This window comes from Phyllobates terribilis, unplaced genomic scaffold (assembly GCF_046119375.1).
Source record: "Phyllobates terribilis strain yellow unplaced genomic scaffold, ASM4611937v1 Scaffold_11__3_contigs__length_659146591, whole genome shotgun sequence".
Classification (NCBI taxonomy): domain Eukaryota; kingdom Metazoa; phylum Chordata; class Amphibia; order Anura; family Dendrobatidae; genus Phyllobates; species Phyllobates terribilis.
In genome coordinates, this window is record NW_027362771.1 from 609985244 (window position 1) to 610005160 (window position 19917).

The window sequence follows — 19917 nt, forward strand, 5'->3', positions numbered from 1 at the left end:
AAATAAATGATGGCGGCGGTGGGATTTGAACCCATGCCTCCAGAGAGACTGAAGCCTAAATCCAGCACCTTAGACTGCTCGGCCACGCTACCTCTTCATATGTTTAATGTTATTTATATCAAAAGTTTGCTTTTGATGTAAGTGGCAGAAAATATTTTATATCCAATAATACAAAAATACAAATGTTATTATGCAACAGCAACGTAATTATTAGGGAATTGTTTGTACATTGACTCTGGGGCACCATTTTACAAAACATATGACTTGTATCCAGATATTTAACTAATCTTTCCTCTGTTGGCTCATCCGCTAATTTTTAGATATCACTGAATTAAGTGGTATAGATTACTTGCTATGATCTCCCATATAGAGGACCCTCAAATATGAAGGATTCCTACACCCCTGCCTGTACGTAACAGTTAATAAGAAGCAGCAGCAAGGAAGACATTATACAGCAGTGCAGAGCAGTGTAGCTATGAGTTCATCAATAGGGTGACTTACTGGATAGCAGCAGAAGCAGCATGGCACTGTTTATGTTTGCTAATCACTCTACTCATCCTGTATTGATAATCCTAAAAAGGCAGCAGGGATATGAGCTAGCAGTTAGACTTCTTTTGACCAAGATTGATTATGGCAAATTTTGAGAATGGTTGATCATTGATTGAACTGACATGGATGTAACATAGATCGTAAATTATGTAGTTAATTCTGATGCCTAAAGCCAACATGACTATTCATATGCCGTATTCATACGTATGACTTGCTCACATGTTCCTTTTCTTCTACAGCACAGTGAAGATCACTTGATGTTACATTTGCTTTCTTAGAGAACACAGAAGCAAAACAGGAATTTAATAGTTCAGTCTTCTCAACATCATTATTGACCACTTTACCCTTTTCATCCTTTAAAAATCCTATAGCATCTTTGGCTTTTCTTTAACTTTTGACTTACTTCCAAAATCCTTTCTTATTGCTTTTGGTCTCTCTTGCAAGCCTCACTTCATTACTGGCTTTAGCTCTTCTAACGCTAGCCCACCTTTCCCTGCAGACAGCATTATATTCTTCTTTAGATATGAACCCTTCTTTTCATTTGATATTCATTTTCTTTGTTCCTTTTTAGCAAGCTTTTAAGTTCAGTATTCAGACATCCTGGTCTCCATAAATGCTTTCCATTCTTCCTTCTTTTTGGGATTGCTACTGATTGTGCAGTGAGAATTTAATTTAGCAAAATCTCCCATCCTTCCTGGACATTTCTTTCCTTTAGAACATCCTATTTTTCCTTCCTTTTTACTGAGTCCATTAAAAACTGCCTTTCTACAGTCCAATCTTAAAATCTCAGTTTTCGCAGGTTTTCCACCTTTTGTAGTTCAAAAGTATAGGATAAAATTACTGCTGCCTCCTAAATTCTCAAACCCCTATACTTCCTCAACTGTTTCCTTTTTTTTGGTAAAAATTAGATCCAAATAAATAATGGCAGCAGTGGGATTTGAACCCACGCCTCCAGAGAGCCTTAATCCAGCGCCTTAGACCGCTCGGCCACGCTACCTCATACGGATGTTCAAACTTATTTAAATCAGAAATTGCTAATGATATAAGTTGCGTAAAACATTGTATAACTAATTAGACAAAAATACAAATGTTATTATGCATGAGCAACGCAATTATCAGGGATTTGTTTGTACATTGACTCTGGGGCACCATTTTGCAAAACATATGACTTGTATCCAGATATTTAACTAATCTTTCCTCTGTTGGCTCAACCACTAATTTTTAGATATCACTGAATTAGGTGGTATAGATTACTTGCTATGATCTCCCACATACAGGACACTCAAACATGAAGGATTCCTACACCGCTGCCTGTATGTAACAGATAATCAGAAGCAGCAGCAAGGAAGACATTATACAGCAGTGCAGAGCAGTGTTGCTATGAGTTCATCACTAGGGTGACTTACTGGAAAGCAGCAGAAGCAGCATGGCTCTGTTTATGTTTGCTAATCACTCTGCTCATCCTGTATTGATAATCCTAAAAAGGCAGCAGGGATATGAGCTAGCAGTTAGACTTCATTTGACCAAGATTGATTTTGGCAAATTTTGAGAATCGTTGATCACTGATTGTACTGACATCGATGTAACATAGATGGTAAATTATGTAATTAATTCTGATGCCTAAAGCCAACATGACTATTCATATGCCGTATTCTTATGTATGACTTGCTCACATGTTCCTTTTCTTCTACAGCACAGTGAAGATCACTTGATGTTACATTTGCTTTCTTAGAGAACACAGAAGCAAAATAGGAGTTTAAAAGTTCAGTTTTCTCAACATCATTATTGACCACTTTACCCTTTTCATCCTTTAAAAATCCTATAGCATCTTTGGCTTTTCTTTAACTTTTGACTTACTTCCAAAAACCTTTCTTATTGCCTTTGGTCTCTCTTGCAAGCCTCACTTCATTACTGGTTTTAGCTCTTCTAATGCTAGCCCAGCTTTCCCTGCAGACAGCATTATATTCTTTAGATATGAACCCTTCTTTTCATTTGATATTCATTTCTTTGTTCCTTTTTAGCAAGCTTTTCATTTCAGTATTTAGTCATCCTGGTCTCCATAAATGCTTTCCATTCTTCCTTCTTTTCGGGATTGTTACTGATTGTGCAGTGAGAATTTAATTTAGCAAAATCTCCCATCCTTCCTGGACATTTATTTCCTTTATAACATTCTACCTTTCCTTCCTTTTTACTGAGTCCATTAAAAACTGCCTTTCTACAGTCCAATCTTAAAATCTTAGTTTTCACAGGTTTTCCACCTTTTGTAGTTCAAAAGTATAGGATAGAATTAACGCTGCCTCCTAAATTCTCAATCCCCTTTACTTCCTCAACTATTTTCTAATTTTTGGTAAAAATTAGATCCAAATAAATAATGGCTGCGATGGTATTTGAACCCACGCCTCCAGAGAGACTGGAGTCTTACTCCAGCGTCTTAGACCGCTCAGCCACGCTACCTGATATTGATGTTCAAACTTAATTAAATCAGAAATTTGCTAATGATCTAAGTGGCAGAAAACATTGTATATCTAATTAGACAAAAATACAAATGTTATTATGCATGAGCAACGTAGTTATCAGGGATTTGTTTTTACATTGACTCTGGGGCACCATTTTGCAAAACATATGACCTGTATCCAGATATTTAACTAATCTTTCCTCTGTTGGCTCATCCGCTAATTTTTATATATCACTGAATTAGGTGGTATAGATTACTTGCTATGATCTCCCACATACAGCACACTCAAACATGAAGGATTCCTACACCCCTGCCTGTACGTAACAGATAATCCGAAGCAGCAGCAAGTAAGACATTATACAGCAGTGCAGAGCAGTGTAGCTAGGAGTTCATCACTAGGGTGACTTACTGGAAAGCAGCAGAAGCAGCATGGCTCTGTTTATGTTTGCTAATCACTGTGCTCATCCTGTATTGATAATCCTAGAAAGGCAGCAGGGATATGAGCTAGCAGTTAGACCTCATTTGACCAAGATTGATTTTGGCGAATTTTGAGAATGGTTGATCATTGATTGAACTGACATGGATGTAACATAGATGGTAAATTATGTAATTAATTCTGATGCCTAAAGCTAACATGAACACTCATATGCAGTATTCATACGTTTGACTTTTTCACATGTTCCTTTTCTTCTACAGCACATTGAAGATCACTTGATGTTACATTTGCTTTCTTAGAGAACAGAGAAGCCAAATAGGAATTTAAAAGTTCAGTCTTCTCAACATCATTATTGACCACATTACCCTTTTCATCTTTTAAAAATCCTATAGCATCTTTGGCTTTTCTTTAACTGTTGACTTACTTCCAAAATCCTTTCTTATTGCTTTTGGTCTCTCTTGCAAGCCTCAATTCATTACTGGCTTTAGCTCTTCTAACGCTAGCCCAGCTTTCCCTGCAAACAGCATTATATTCTTCTTTCCATTTGATATTCATTTCTTTGATCCTTTTTAGCAAGCTTTTAAGTTCAGTATTCAGCCATCCTGGTCTCCATAAATGCTTTCCTTTCTTCCTTCTTTTCGGGATTGTTACTGATTGTGCTGTGAGAATTTAATTTAGCAAAATCTCCCTTCCTTCCTGGACATTACTTTCCTTTAGAACATCCTACCTTTCCTTCCTTTTTACTGAGTCCATTAAAAACTGCCTTTCTACAGTCCAATGTTAAAATCTAAATTTTCGCAGGTTTTCCTCCTTTTGTAGTTCAAAAGTATAGGATAGAATTAACGCTGCCTCCTAAAATCTCTATCCCCTTTACTTCCTCAACTGTTTCCTAATTTTTGGTAAAAATTAGATCCAAATAAATGATGGCGGCGGTGGGATTTGAACCCAAGCCTCAAGAGAGACTGAAGCCTAAATCAAGCACCTTAAACTGCTCCGCCACGCTACCACTTACATATGTTTAATGTTATTTATATCAAAAGTTTGCTTTTGATGTAAGTGACAGAAAATATTTTATATCCAATAATACAAAAAGACAAATGTTATTATGTATGAGCAACGTAATTATCAGGGATTTGTTTGTACATTGACTCTGGGGCACCATTTTACAAAACATATGACTTTTATCCAGATATTTAACTAATCTTTCCTCTGTTGGCTCATCCGCTAATTTTTAGATATCACTGAATTAGGTGGTATAGATTACTTGCTATGATCTCCCACATACAGGACACTCAAACATGAAGGATTCCTACACCCCAGCCTGTACGTAACAGATAATCAGAAGCAGCAGCAAGGAAGACATTATACAGCAGTGCAGAGCAGTGTAGCTATGAATCCATCACTAGGGTGACTTACTGGAAAGCAGCAGAAGCAGCATGGCTCTGTTTATGTTTGCTAATCACTCTGCTCATCCTGTATTGATAATCCTAAAAAGGCAGCAGGGATATGAGCTAGCAGTTAGACTTCATTTGACCAAGATTGATTTTGGCAAATTTTGAGAATCGTTAATCACTGATTGAACTGACATCGATGTAACATAGATGGTAAATTATGTAGTTAATTCTGATGCCTAAAGCCAACATGACTATTCATATGCCGTATTCATACGTATGACTTGCTCACATGTTCCTTTTCTTCTACAGCACAGTGAAGATCACTTGATGTTACATTTGCTTTCTTAGAGAACACAGAAGCAAAACAGGAATTTAAAAGTTCAGTCTTCTCAACTAGTGTTGAGCCACCCCCGTAGTGTTCGAGTTCGGTTCGGTTCGTCGAACACCCGTGTGTTCGCCGAACTGTTCGTCGAACACCTTCGAACACCGTTAAAACCAATGGCAGGCAAACAAAAACACATAGAAACACATAGAAAACACCTTCAAAGGTGTCCAAAAGCTGACAAACTGCTCAGAAGACACAACTAACACATGGAAAAGTGACAAGTACATATTGTCATGCGAAAAGAAAAGAGGTGGAGGAGTAAAAGGAGGGGGAGACACAGATATAGGCATGTCATGCCCTTCTAAAATCCAAAAAGTGAGAAGCCAAGACGGCCAGTCCGCTCCTGCCCGTGCCACCTCCGTGTCGCCGGGTTTGTGCCAGAGCCGCGGTGAACCCTGATGGCCAGCCCCCCTCTCCCAATACTGGTGCCTGTCCGCTGGTGGGTCGAGAGAGCCCCCCTGTGGTGGAGGCAGCTCTAAGCTTTTTAATTTAAATTGTCCCTCTAATTTGAATGAATACACTTTAAATCCATTTACAAGGATCTATTGGAGGGCAAGTCTCATGCCAGCAGCCGCGTAATTCCAGCTCCAGTAGCGTCCACTAAAGCTGCTGCAGTTAAAAAGCTTTTATAAGGATCGAGCTCGGCTGTCCACCGCAAGGCATCCTAGTGCCAGTCCCAGCCCCTATTCCTTGGGGTGCCTCCTGATGCTCTTCACTAAGTATCCCGTGGTCCCGAAGCATTTCCTTTGAAAAAATTAAGTGTCCAAACTACAGGTGGTGTAGCTTGCTTAACAGCCGGGATAATCCGCTGACTAGCAGACACTGCTACTAGGCACAAAGTATTTCCTGGGCTAGATGCAGTTAAAAATTTGTAAGTAGATACTCTCGTTGGATGCTGAGAAAGCATTCCATAGAGTCTCCTGGCACGCCATATATGATTCTCTTAAAAAGCTTGGGGTAGGGGTCTAGGGGACCCTTTTATAGCCAAAATCACGGCCCTGTATCACAATACGTCACCTAGGCTGAAGATAAATGGAACTGTAGCACCGAGGGCTCGGTTGCTACAGACGTATTGCACCTCACCCAGAGGTGTGATATCTCACTCTCAGATAAGGATGGAGTGTGGATCAGGACCCGACACCTGCATGCATTACACCACATTGCCGTGGGGCAGGGCGACCAATATGCCCCTGAGATGGGCACGACAGTCCCTGTCCCTGGCTGGAGTGGGGGGAGGGAACACTGAGGAAGGGGAACCCTGCAGTGCAGGAGCAGGGAGGAAGCAGTTCCTGGGTGCATTGAGAAGGGAGTATAAAAGGTGGGCACCATCTTAGTTCAGTGCAGAGAAGTCTGAGCAGAAGTGGCAGGGAGCAGGGGCTCTGCATGAGCTCTGCTCCGGAGGCGGGCCTAGTAACAGAGGCCCAGGCCTGCAAGAGGGAGAAGGAAGGAAGAGGAGCGGAGAAGGCTCCAGGAACGAGGAATGAAGGGATCCCAGGGGTGCGGACGGGCGAGTCGCCTCCGCACGCCCGAATCCACCTGCGTGGAGGGGTCAGGCCAAAGGGGGAGACCGGTCCCCGAACTAGTGGAGGCAGGAAACGACCCTCAGCTAGAAACCGGAGGCTCTGACATTTTATGTGGCGCAGCCCCTTGCTCCACCCGCTAGGAAGGCACCACATAGGGTCAGGGAAACTGGCGCCAAGTTTACCAAGAGGAGGCCCGAGGCAGCCGGACAGAAGTGTTGGTAAGAAAGGCCAGACAAAGGACACACAAAGGGGGTCCTGTGAAGCACTCCAAAGTTATCTGGGAGTTGTCTAAGCCCCTCACCTGGTGAGCACAGTACGACGTGGGCAGCCGTTACCTGCAGACGTGGTCTGGATAATAAGAACTGAGAGTAAAGGCCTGAACTGCATCACTGACTCCGTGTCGTTACTGCTGCTGCCCTGCACCATCACCCCCATCCTCCGCATACACTGACCTGAGGCTATACTCCTCCCGTGGGGAGTTATGCTACGCTCTGCTGCACCCACAACACCAGCCTTAGCGGTCTGCCCTGTAGCGGCGGTTCACTCTGACCGCAATCCACGGGTGGCGTAGTCGGACATTTAAACATCAAAACCACATAAATAGTTCCGCCACTGGTTTGACCGCCCTGAGCCACGGAACCGGATCGCCGCCACGAAGACTACAACCACCAGCATCCACCAAAAAGGGTCCGGCTCCGGGTGTCCCAAGGCCCAGGGGGTGCGTCAGAACATTTTCATCACCTTTCACAATCACCAATGGGACAAGGCAGGGATGTCCTCTGTCCCCTCTCTTATACATCCTAGTGACGGAGCACCTGCTCTCATCAATTCGCCATAACCCCAATATTAGGTGGATTGAGGTGGGAGGCACCGAGTACAAGTGCTCTCTATTTGCTGATGATGTCCTAGTATATATCACTCAATCACATATATCCATCCCTGCTGTTATGGCTGAAATAGATCACTTTGTTACATGGTAAAATTTTAAAATCAATGCAGCGAAGTCTGAGGCCCTCGATGTCTCCCTCCCTAAATCCATATAGGATTCCATCCAGTCCAACTTTCCCTTTGCCTGGCCCTCACAGGGTATCAAATACTTAGGAATTCCTATTCATAGAGACCTCTCCCATCTATGTTATCTTAATTTTGGGCCCTTTATTGAACAATTCCATACAGAACTGTAAGATTCACTACGTGAACCACTGGTATTTTGTGGAAAAGCACATGTAAGATTCTGCAACAGTCTCTGCTGATACTCCTGCATGCGTGCATCCCTTTCTATGGCAGGAATAATTTCTGCAAATTTACTTTTGTACCGGGGATCTAACAGTGTGGCAACCCAGTAGTCAGGATTATTTCTAATTCTCACAATTCGAGGGTCATGTTGCAGGTAGTGCAGCAAGAAGGCACTCATGTGTGTTGCGCATCCAGGAGCACCAAGTCCCTGTTGTTTTGGTGGCGAGGTAACAATCATGCTTCCTTCCTCTGTCCTCTCCCCCCAACCTCGCACAACAGAAATGTGATCAAGGTCTCCCTCATCTGATGAGTCTTCCATCAGTTCGTCCTCCACTTCTTCCTGGGCTCCTGCACCTTCCTCACTAGTTTGGCTGCTACCATGCGCCCTGGTAAAATCATCTCCCCCACCCTCACATGCCTGCTTCCCTGGTGCTGCCGACCGTCTGGACCTTGCAGATGTTAGCCCTTCCGCATACAACTCCTCCTCCTCTACTTCCTCCACCTCCTCTTGTGCCACCACCTGACTCCGAATTCTGTTTAACATGTGCTCCAGCATGTAAATCACCGGAATAGTCATGCTGATAATGGCATCGTCAGCACTAAACATCTTCATCTCCATTTCAAAACTGTGCAGAAGGGTGCATAGGTCCCTGATCTGAGACCACTCCTCCAGAGTGATTTGCCCCACCTCTGAATCTCGTTGGCCCAGGCTATACGTCAGAACGTATTGCACCAGGGCTTGTCGGTGCTGCCACAGTCGCTGCAACATGTGCAGAGTTGAATTCCACCGGGTAGGCACATCGCATTTTAGCCGGTGAAGTGGCAGGCCCAACGACTTCTGTAGAGATGTAAGTCGCTGAGCTGCGAGATGCGAACGGCGGAAGTGAGCACACAGTGACCGTGCCCTCTGCAGAAGGCCATCTAGTCTGGGATAGTGGGCTAAAAATTGCTGGATAACCAGGTTCAACACGTGAGCCATACAAGGCACGTGTGTGACATTGCCCCGGCGAAGGGCCGCACCCAGGTTTGCAGCATTGTCGCACACGGCCTTCCCTGGTTTCAGGTCCAGTGGAGACAACCATTCATGAAATTGGTTCTCCAGAGCTGACCACAACTCCTCAGCTGTGTGACTCACATTTCCCAGACATTTCAATGTAAAAACCGCCTGATGACGTTGAGCCCTACTGCCAGCATAGTAAGGAGGTGTGCAGGATCCCTTCTGCGCAGTTAGAAAGCTTGTGGCATGACCAGACAGGCTTTGGGTGCAGGTGGAAGACCGAGAGGAGGTTGAGGAGGCAGAAGCAGTGGAGGAAAAATGAAATAAAGAGGATTGACGCACAACTCGTGGGGACGGCAAGACTTGGACAGCAGCCCCTTGTCCTGCTGTCACCATAGTTACCCAGTGCCCAGTCAGCAACATGTAACGCCCCTGTCCATGCCTACTCGTCCAAGTGTCTGTGGTGAAATGCACCCTGTCACACACAGAGTTTCTCAAAGAAGCGGTGATGTTGTGTGCGACATGCTGGTGGAGCGCAGGCACACCTTTCTTTGAGAAGTAGTGCCGACTGGGCATCTGGTACTGGGGCACTGCGATGGACATAAGGTCTCGAAAATCCTCTATGTCCACCAGGCGGAAAGGCAGCATTTCTGTAGCCAAGAGCTTGCAGATGGTGAAATTCAACCTCTTAGCTTTCTCATGGCTAGGAGGATATGGTCTTTTACTTCTCCACATCTGAGGGACCGAGGGCTGGCTATTGTGCTTAGACGGGGTTGATAAGGGTGTCCCCGGCAAACTGCCGGTCTGTGAGGAAGATGCAGGCGGACATGTTAGGTTGCCTTGATCCAAAGGTGGTGCTATCGATGTCGGACAGCGCTCAAGACCAGCTGGTGTTACCACCTCCAAAGAAAATGATGACCTGCCAATCACGCTGGCTGTTGCGGGTAAAGAGGTGGCAGGTCTGCGCCCCAAAACAGGTGTGACTGCTGTCCCCCCAGTCACAGAGGATGAAGAGGCCGCGGATGCACAAGATATGGCAGACGGTGGTTGGCCGGGCCGGCTAGACCGCATTGTAGCACACTGAGCTTCCCACTGCAACTTATGCTTCATGTCCATGTGCCAGTTCATGCATGAAGTACTCAAACTATGTATTTTTTGGCCTCTACTTAGCTTTTGCTGACAAATGTTACAGATAACACGAGTTGGGTCATCTTTATCGATCTGAAAAAATGCCCAGGCTATGCAAGGCTTAGCACCCATGCGACCTGAAGAGCCACCACGACTTGTGGTGAGAGGCAGAGTTGTGTTTGAGGATGCAGTTGTTGACGTGCTTCCAGTACTACGTCTCTGTCCAGGAAGGCGCAACCTGACCTCGTCGTCACTAGCATCTTCCTCCACCTCCTCTGCTGACCTCATCTCTTGGCTGACTGTGGGTTGACAGTAAGTGGGATCTCCGACCTCATCATCATCACCCTGTGCGTTATCACACCCGTCGTCCTCAGAGCCAACCTGTTCCTGCCCTGACAAAAAACTAAAGTTGTCGCTCCAATCAGGTATTTGAGTCTTATCATCGTCTTCCTCATTGTCTCCACCAACAGGAGTTACAGTTTGGGAATGAGGGTCTACATTATGGTCAGAACCTTCTGCATCTGGTCCTGGATCCGACTCATAAAGATTCTGGGCATCAGTGCAGATCATTTCCTCGTCTGGATTCACAGAAGCGCTGGAGTCGACCTCTGATTCCCAGGCTATAGTATGAGTAAACAGCTCTGCAGACTCAACCATCTGTTCTACCTCATACTCAGACGGGCAGCTGGAGATTTGGGAGCTGTGAGGAAGCAAGTGTGATTTGGGTGACACCTTTGAGGACTGGAGTATTTGTGATGTTGAAGTTGATGTGGAGGAGAGCCCACTTAAAGGAGCACTTGATATCCGTTGAAGCACCTGCTGTTTTTGTGCCTCATCTGGAATTTGTAGCGATTGGCGTTGCCGTAAGAAAGGGATCTTATCACATTGTCCGCTAAAAGAAGTAGACATTTTAGTTTGGCTGGAAGATGGTCTTTCTTCTGCACCTACCCCACGGACACAACCTTTTTTCCCCTTCCCAACACGCCTATTCCCCTTTCCACCAGCAGCAGGCCTTTTTCCACTCATTTTGGTGGTTAACTAATTCACAACTCTGGAGTTGTTTGCACAAAAAAACAATGGATGGTAACCGAGCAGAGCTGAGTGGCCAAACTGTGGTATTAGGCCAAAACTATTGGCTGGGTTAGATGCAGAAAAAAATTATTTTTAATTTGCAACCTGATGGAGGTCAGTATAGATGGACTAATAGACCAAGTCCCACACACCGCTAGAAGCCCAAATATTTTTTCAGAGCTAGATGCAGAAAATTTTTTTATTCAATTTGCAACCTGATGGAGGTCAGTATAGATGGACTAATAGACCAAGTCCCACACACTGCTAGAAGCCCAAATATTTTTTCAGAGCTAGATGCAGAAAAAAATTATTTTTAATTTGCAACCTGATGGAGGTCAGTATAGATGGACTAATAGACCAAGTCCCACACACCGCTAGAAGCCCAAGTATTTTTTCAGAGCTAGATGCAGAAAAAAATTATTTTTAATTTGCAACCTGATGGAGGTCAGTATAGATGGACTAATAGAACAAGTCCCACACGCTGCTAGAAGCCCAAATATTTTTTCAGAGATAAATGAAGAAAAAAATTATTTTTAATTTGCAACCTGATGGAGGTCAGTATAGATGGACTAATAGACCAAGTCCCACACACTGCTAGAAGCCCAAATATTTTTTCAGAGCTAGATGCAGAAAAAAATTATTTTTAATTTGCAACCTGATGGAGGTCAGTATAGATGGACCAATAGACCAAGTCCCACACACCGCTAGAAGCCCAAATATTTTTTCAGAGCTAGATGCAGAAAAAAATTATATTCAATTTGCAACCTGCTGGAGGTCAGTATAGAAGGACTAATAGAACAAGTCCCACACACTGCTAGAAGCCCAAATATTTTTTCAGAGCTAAATGAAGAAAAAAATTATTTTTAATTTGCAACCTGACGGAGGTCAGTATAGATGGACTAAAAGACCAAGTCCCACACACCGCTAGAAGCCCAAATATTTTTTCAGAGCTAGATGCAGAAATTTTTTTTATTCAATTTGCAACCTGATGGAGGTCAGTATAGATGGACTAATAGACCAAGTCCCACACACTGCTAGAAGCCCAAATATTTTTTCAGAGCTAGATGCAGAAAAAAATTATTTTTAATTTGCAACCTGATGGAGGTCAGTGTAGATGGACTAATAGACCAAGTCCCACACACCGCTAGAAGCCCAAATATTTTTTCAGAGCTAGATGCAGAAAAAAATTATTTTTAATTTGCAACCTGATGGAGGTCAGTATAGAAGGACTAATAGAACAAGTCCCACACACTGCTAGAAGCCCAAATATTTTTTCAGAGCTAAATGAAGAAAAAAATTATTTTTAATTTGCAACCTGATGGAGGTCAGTATAGATGGACTAATAGACCAAGTCCCACACACCGCTAGAAGCCCAAATATTTTTTCAGAGCTAGATGCAGAAAAAAATTATATTCAATTTGCAACCTGCTGGACGTCAGTATAGAAGGACTAATAGAACAAGTCCCACACACTGCTAGAAGCCCAAATATTTTTTCAGAGCTAAATGAAGAAAAAAATTATTTTTAATTTGCAACCTGATGGAGGTCAGTATAGATGGACTAATAGACCAAGTCCCACACACTGCTAGAAGCCCAAATATTTTTTCAGAGCTAGATGCAGAAAAAAATTATTTTTAATTTGCAACCTGATGGAGGTCAGTATAGATGGACTAATAGACCAAGTCCCACACACCGCTAGAAGCCCAAATATTTTTTCAGAGCTAGATGCAGAAAATTTTTTTATTCAATTTGCAACCTGATGGAGGTCAGTATAGATGGACTAATAGACCAAGTCCCACACACTGCTAGAAGCCCAAATATTTTTTCAGAGCTAGATGCAGAAAAAAAATATTTTTAATTTGCAACCTGATGGAGGTCAGTATAGATGGACTAATAGACCAAGTCCCACACACTGCTAGAAGCCCAAATATTTTTTCAGAGCTAGATGCAGAAAAAAATTATTTTTAATTTGCAACCTGATGGAGGTCAGTATAGATGGACTAATAGACCAAGTCCCACACACTGCTAGAAGCCCAAATATTTTTTCAGAGCTAGATGCAGAAAAAAATTATATTCAGTTTGCAACCTGATGGAGGTCAGTATAGATGGACTAATAGAATGATGCTATGCCCAAAAGATTTTACTTCACTAGGTGCAGTAAAAAAATTGGTATTCTATACACAGGTGGTATATCTTGCAACACAGATAGGCTACTCCACTGACTAACACACTCTGCAATAGGCCAAAAAGGATTAGCTTTGCTAGATTCAGCCAAATGCTGTGAAAAAAACTTGCACAGCACTGGCACAGACCTGCCTGGCAAAAACTGATAGGAACTGATGTAACCTAGTCCTGAAAAGGACTCCAATTACAATTAGTCTTTACTCCCACAATCTATCTATTTAAGAGCACAGACCTGCCTGATAAAAGTCGTAGGAAATGCTGTAACCTAGTCCTTAAAAGGACTGCAATCACAACTATTCCCTACTCCCAAGCTATCTGTATATTTGTGCGAAAATTGGCTTGAAATTAACAAGGTATAGCGCACACAGCAACAGCGGTGCCGTCTAACACGCAGCTGCAGCAGTGAGAAAATGGTGGCGACGGGGAAAATGGCTTGGTCTTATAGGGCAAGGACATGTGACATACACTGCCAATCACACATGCCCTTGCTTGTGTGAAAAAAAGCACTTCGCTCCGTGTGTGCGCTGCTGATAGGCTGACAGATTGCACCTCCCCACTGCAAATGCGGGAAAGAAAAAAAAAAATGGAGATCTTCATTGTTCCTGCAGAGATCCATCCCCTGCCCCTCCCCCCGCTCCGCTGTACACTCAAACTGCGTATTAACATTAATTTTCATCATTACTGAGATAAAATCCAGTTATGATTTTGGTGCACGAACAGTTATCGAACATAACCTCGAACAGCCGAATTTTTCTCAAATTGTTCGTGTTCGCCGACCGGCTCGAACACCGCCCAAAACAGCTCGAATTTGAGATTGGCGAACAGTTCGAGTAGAACAACGCTCATCTCTATTCTCAACATCATTATTGACCACTTTACCCTTTTCATCCTTTAAAAATCCTATAGCATCTTTGGCTTTTCTTTAACTTTTGACTTACTTCCAAAATCCTTTCTTATTGCTTTTGGTCTCTCTTGCAAGCCTCACTTCATTACCGGATTTATCTCTTCTAATGCTAGCCCACCTTTCCCTGCAGACAGCATTATATTCTTCTTTAGATATGAACCCTTCTTTTCATTTGATATTCATTTCTTTGTTCCTTTTTAGCAAGCTTTTAAGTTCAGTATTCAGCCATCCTGGTCTCCATAAATGCTTTCCATTCTTCCTTCTTTTCGGGATTGTTACTGATTGTGCAGTGAGAATTTAATTTAGCAAAATCTCCCATCCTTCCTGGACATTTCTTTCCTTTATAACATTCTACCTTTCCTTCCTTTTTACTGAGTCCATTAAAAACTGCCTTTCTACAGTCCAATCTTAAAATCTCAGTTGTCGCAGGTTTTCCACCTTTTGTAGTTCAAAAGTATAGGATAGAATTACCGCTGTCTCCTAAATTCTCAATCCCCTTTACTTCCTCAACTGTTTCCTAATTTTTGGGAAAAATTAGATCCAAATAAATAATAGCAGCGGTGGTATTTGAACCCACGCCTCCAGAAAGACTGGAGCCTTAATCCAGCGCCTTAGACCGCTCGGCCACGCTACCTCATACGGATGTTCAAACTTATTTAAATTAGATATTTGCTAATGATATAAGTGGCAGAAAACATTGTATATCTAATTAGACAAAAATACAAATGTTATTATGCATGAGCAACGTAATTATCAGGGATTTGTTTGTACATTGACTCTGGGGCACCATTCTGCAAAACTTATGACTTGTATCCAGATATTTAACTAATCTTTCCTCTGTTGGCTCATCTGCTAATTTTTAGATATCACTGAATTAGGTGGTATAGATTACTTGCTATGATCTCCCACATACAGGACACTCAAACATGAAGGATTCCTACACCGCTGCCTGTACGTAACAGATAATCAGAAGCAGCAGCAAGGAAGACATTATACAGCAGTGCAGAGCAGTGTAGCTATGAGTTCATCACTAGGGTGAGTTAATGGAAAGCAGCAGAAGCAGCATGGCTCTGTTTATGTTTGCTAATCACTCTGCTCATCCTGTATTGATAATCCTAAAAAGGCAGCAGGGATATGAGCTAGCAGTTAGACTTCATTTGACCAAGATTGATTTTGGCAAATTTTGAGAATCGTTGATCACTGATTGAACTGACATCGATGTAACATAGATGGTAAATTATGTAATTAATTCTGATGCCTAAAGCCAACATGACTATTCATATGCCGTATTCTTATGTATGACTTGCTCACATGTTCCTTTTCTTCTACAGCACAGTGAAGATCACTTGATGTTACATTTGCTTTCTTAGAGAACACAGAAGCAAAATAGGAATTTAAAAGTTCAGTTTTCTCAACATCATTATTGACCACTTTACCCTTTTCATCCTTTAAAAATCCTATAGCATCTTTGGCTTTTCTTTAACTTTTAACTTACTTCCAAAAACCTTTCTTATTGCCTTTGGTCTCTCTTGCAAGCCTCACTTCATTACTGGCTTTAGCTCTTCTAATGCTAGCCCAGCTTTCCCTGCAGACAGCATTATATTCTTTAGATATGAACCCTTCTTTTCATTTGATATTCATTTCTTTGTTCCTTTTTAGCAAGCTTTTCATTTCAGTATTTAGCCATCCTGGTCTCCATAAATGCTTTCCATTCTTCCTTCTTTTCGGGATTGTTACTGATTGTGCAGTGAGAATTTAATTCAGCAAAATCTCCCATCCTTCCTGGACATTTCTTTCCTTTATAACATTCTACCTTTCCTTCCTTTTTACTGAGTCCATTAAAAACTGCCTTTCTACAGTCCAATCTTAAAATCTTAGTTTTCACAGGTTTTCCACCATTTGTAGTTCAAAAGTATAGGATAGAATTAACGCTGCCTCGTAAATTCTCAATCCCCTTCACTTCCTCAACTGTTTTCTAATTTTTGGTAAAAATTAGACCCAAATAAATAATGGCTGCGATAGGATTTGAACCCACGCCTCCAGAGAGACTGGAGCCTTAATCCAGCACCTTAGACCGCTCGGCCACGCTACCTCATACGGATATTCTAACTTATTTAAATCAGAAATTTGCTAATTATATAAGTGGCAGAAAACATTGTATATCTAATTAGACAAAAATACAAATGTTATTATGCATGAGCAACGTAGTTATCAGGGATTTGTTTTTACATTGACTCTGGGGCACCATTTTGCAAAACATCTGACTTGTATCCAGATATTTAACTAATCTTTCCTCTGTTGGCTCATCCGCTAATTTTTAGATATCACTGAATTAGGTGGTATAGATTACTTGCTATGATCTCCCACATATAGGACACTCAAACATGAAGGATTCCTACACCCCTGCCTGTACGTAACAGATAATCAGAAGCAGCAGCAAGTAAGACATTATACAGCAGTGCAGAGCAGTGTAGCTATGAGTTCATCACTAGGGTGACTTACTGGAAAGCAGCAGAAGCAGCATGGCTCTGTTTATGTTTGCTAATCACTGTGCTCATCCTGTATTGATAATCCTAAAAAGGCAGCAGGGATATGAGCTAGCAGTTAGACCTCATTTGACCAAGATTGATTTTGGCAAATTTTGAGAATGGTTGATCATTGATTGAACTGACATGGATGTAACATAGATGGTAAATTATGTAATTAATTCTGATGCCAAAGCTAACATGAACACTCATATGCATTATTCATACGAATGACTTTTTCACATGTTCCTTTTCTTCTACAGCACATTGAAGATCACTTGATGTTACATTTGCTTTCTTAGAGAACAGAGAAGCCAAATAGGAATTTAAAAGTTCAGTCTTCTCAACATCATTATTGACCACATTACCCTTTTCATATTTTAAAAATCCTATAGCATCTTTGGCTTTTCTTTAACTTTTGACTTACTTCCAAAATCCTTTCTTATTGCTTTTGGTCTCTCTTGCAAGCCTCAATTCATTACTGGCTTTAGCTCTTCTAACGCTAGCCCAGCTTTCCCTGCAGACAGCATTATATTCTTCTTTAGATATGAACCCTTCTTTCCAATTGATACTCATTTCTTTGTTCCTTTTCAGCAAGCTTTTAAGTTCAGTATTCAGCCTTCCTGGTCTCAATAAATGCTTTCCGTTCTTCCTTCTTTTCGGGATTGTTACTGATTGTGCAGTGAGAATTAAATTTAGCAAAATCTCCCATCTTTCCTGGACATTTCTTTCCTTTAGAACATCCTACCTTTCCTTACTTTTTACTGAGTCCATTAAAAACTGTCTTTCTACAGTCCAATCTTAAAATCTCAGTTTTCGCAGGTTTTCCTCCTTTTGTAGTTCAAAATTATAGGATAGCATGATCGCTGCCTCCTAAGTTCTCAACCCCCTTTACTTCCTCAACCGTTTCCTAATTTTTGGTAAAAATTTGATCCAAATAAAAAAAGGCAGCGGTGCGATTTGAACCCACGCCTCCAGAGAGACTGGAGCCTAAATCCAGCGCCTTAGACCGCTCGGCCACGCTACCTCTTACATACATTTAAAGTTATTTATATCAGAAGTTTGCTTTTGATGTAAGTGGCAGAAAATATTTTATATCCAATATGACAAAAAGACAAATGTTATTATGCAACAGCAACGTAAATATCAGGGAATTGTTTGTACATTGACTTTGGGGCACCATTTTACAAAACATATGACTTGTATCCAGATATTTAACTAATCTTTCCTCTGTTGGCTCATCCGCTAATTTTTAGATATCACTGAATTAGGTGGTATAGATTATTTGCTATGATCTCCCACATACAGGACACTCAAACATGAAGGATTCCAACACCCCTGCCTGTACGTAACAGATAATCAGAAGCAGCAGCAAGGAAGACATTATACAGCAGTGCAGAGCAGTGTAGCTATGAGTTCATCACTAGGGTGACTTACTGGAAAGCAGCAGAAGCAGCATGGCTCTGTTTATGTTTGCTAATCACTGTGCTCATCCTGTATTGATAATCCTAAAAAGGCAGCAGGGATATGAGCTAGCAGTTAGACCTCATTTGACCAAGATTGATTTTGGCAAATTTTGAGAATGGTTGATCATTGATTGAACTGACATGGATGTAACATAGATGGTAAATTATGTAATTAATTCTGATGCCAAAGCTAACATGAACACTCATATGCATTATTCATACGAATGACTTTTTCACATGTTCCTTTTCTTCTACAGCACATTGAAGATCACTTGATGTTACATTTGCTTTCTTAGAGAACAGAGAAGCCAAATAGGAATTTAAAAGTTCAGTCTTCTCAACATCATTATTGACCACATTACCCTTTTCATATTTTAAAAATCCTATAGCATCTTTGGCTTTTCTTTAACTTTTGACTTACTTCCAAAATCCTTTCTTATTGCTTTTGGTCTCTCTTGCAAGCCTCAATTCATTACTGGCTTTAGCTCTTCTAACGCTAGCCCAGCTTTCCCTGCAGACAGCATTATATTCTTCTTTAGATATGAACCCTTCTTTCCAATTGATACTCATTTCTTTGTTCCTTTTTAGCAAGCTTTTCATTTCAGTATTTAGCCATCCTGGTCTCCATAAATGCTTTCCATTCTTCCTTCTTTTCGGGATTGTTACTGATTGTGCAGTGAGAATTTAATTCAGCAAAATCTCCCATCCTTCCTGGACATTTCTTTCCTTTATAACATTCTACCTTTCCTTCCTTTTTACTGAGTCCATTAAAAACTGCCTTTCTACAGTCCAATCTTAAAATCTTAGTTTTCACAGGTTTTCCACCATTTGTAGTTCAAAAGTATAGGATAGAATTAACGCTGCCTCGTAAATTCTCAATCCCCTTCACTTCCTCAACTGTTTTCTAATTTTTGGTAAAAATTAGACCCAAATAAATAATGGCTGCGATAGGATTTGAACCCACGCCTCCAGAGAGACTGGAGCCTTAATCCAGCACCTTAGACCGCTCGGCCACGCTACCTCATACGGATATTCTAACTTATTTAAATCAGAAATTTGCTAATTATATAAGTGGCAGAAAACATTGTATATCTAATTAGACAAAAATACAAATGTTATTATGCATGAGCAACGTAGTTATCAGGGATTTGTTTTTACATTGACTCTGGGGCACCATTTTGCAAAACATCTGACTTGTATCCAGATATTTAACTAATCTTTCCTCTGTTGGCTCATCCGCTAATTTTTAGATATCACTGAATTAGGTGGTATAGATTACTTGCTATGATCTCCCACATATAGGACACTCAAACATGAAGGATTCCTACACCCCTGCCTGTACGTAACAGATAATCAGAAGCAGCAGCAAGTAAGACATTATACAGCAGTGCAGAGCAGTGTAGCTATGAGTTCATCACTAGGGTGACTTACTGGAAAGCAGCAGAAGCAGCATGGCTCTGTTTATGTTTGCTAATCACTGTGCTCATCCTGTATTGATAATCCTAAAAAGGCAGCAGGGATATGAGCTAGCAGTTAGACCTCATTTGACCAAGATTGATTTTGGCAAATTTTGAGAATGGTTGATCATTGATTGAACTGACATGGATGTAACATAGATGGTAAATTATGTAATTAATTCTGATGCCAAAGCTAACATGAACACTC

At 41.6% G+C, this 19917-nt stretch overlaps 5 non-coding genes across 5 annotated transcripts; all 5 read right to left on the bottom strand.

The window, feature by feature from the left end:
- Positions 1–1471: 1471 nt before the first annotated feature.
- Positions 1472–1546, bottom strand: TRNAL-AAG (transfer RNA leucine (anticodon AAG)). The gene has a single exon. It is a non-coding gene; the product is annotated as a tRNA-Leu (tRNA).
- A 13267-nt stretch (positions 1547–14813) lies between these two features.
- TRNAL-AAG (transfer RNA leucine (anticodon AAG)) lies at positions 14814–14895 on the bottom strand. Its single transcript has one exon. It is a non-coding gene; the product is annotated as a tRNA-Leu (tRNA).
- Positions 14896–16271: 1376 nt separating this feature from the next.
- On the bottom strand, positions 16272–16353 carry TRNAL-AAG (transfer RNA leucine (anticodon AAG)). The gene has a single exon. It is a non-coding gene; the product is annotated as a tRNA-Leu (tRNA).
- A 1378-nt stretch (positions 16354–17731) lies between these two features.
- TRNAL-UAG (transfer RNA leucine (anticodon UAG)) lies at positions 17732–17813 on the bottom strand. Its single transcript has one exon. It is a non-coding gene; the product is annotated as a tRNA-Leu (tRNA).
- A 1378-nt stretch (positions 17814–19191) lies between these two features.
- Positions 19192–19273, bottom strand: TRNAL-AAG (transfer RNA leucine (anticodon AAG)). Its single transcript has one exon. It is a non-coding gene; the product is annotated as a tRNA-Leu (tRNA).
- Between the last annotated feature and the right edge of the window lie 644 nt (positions 19274–19917).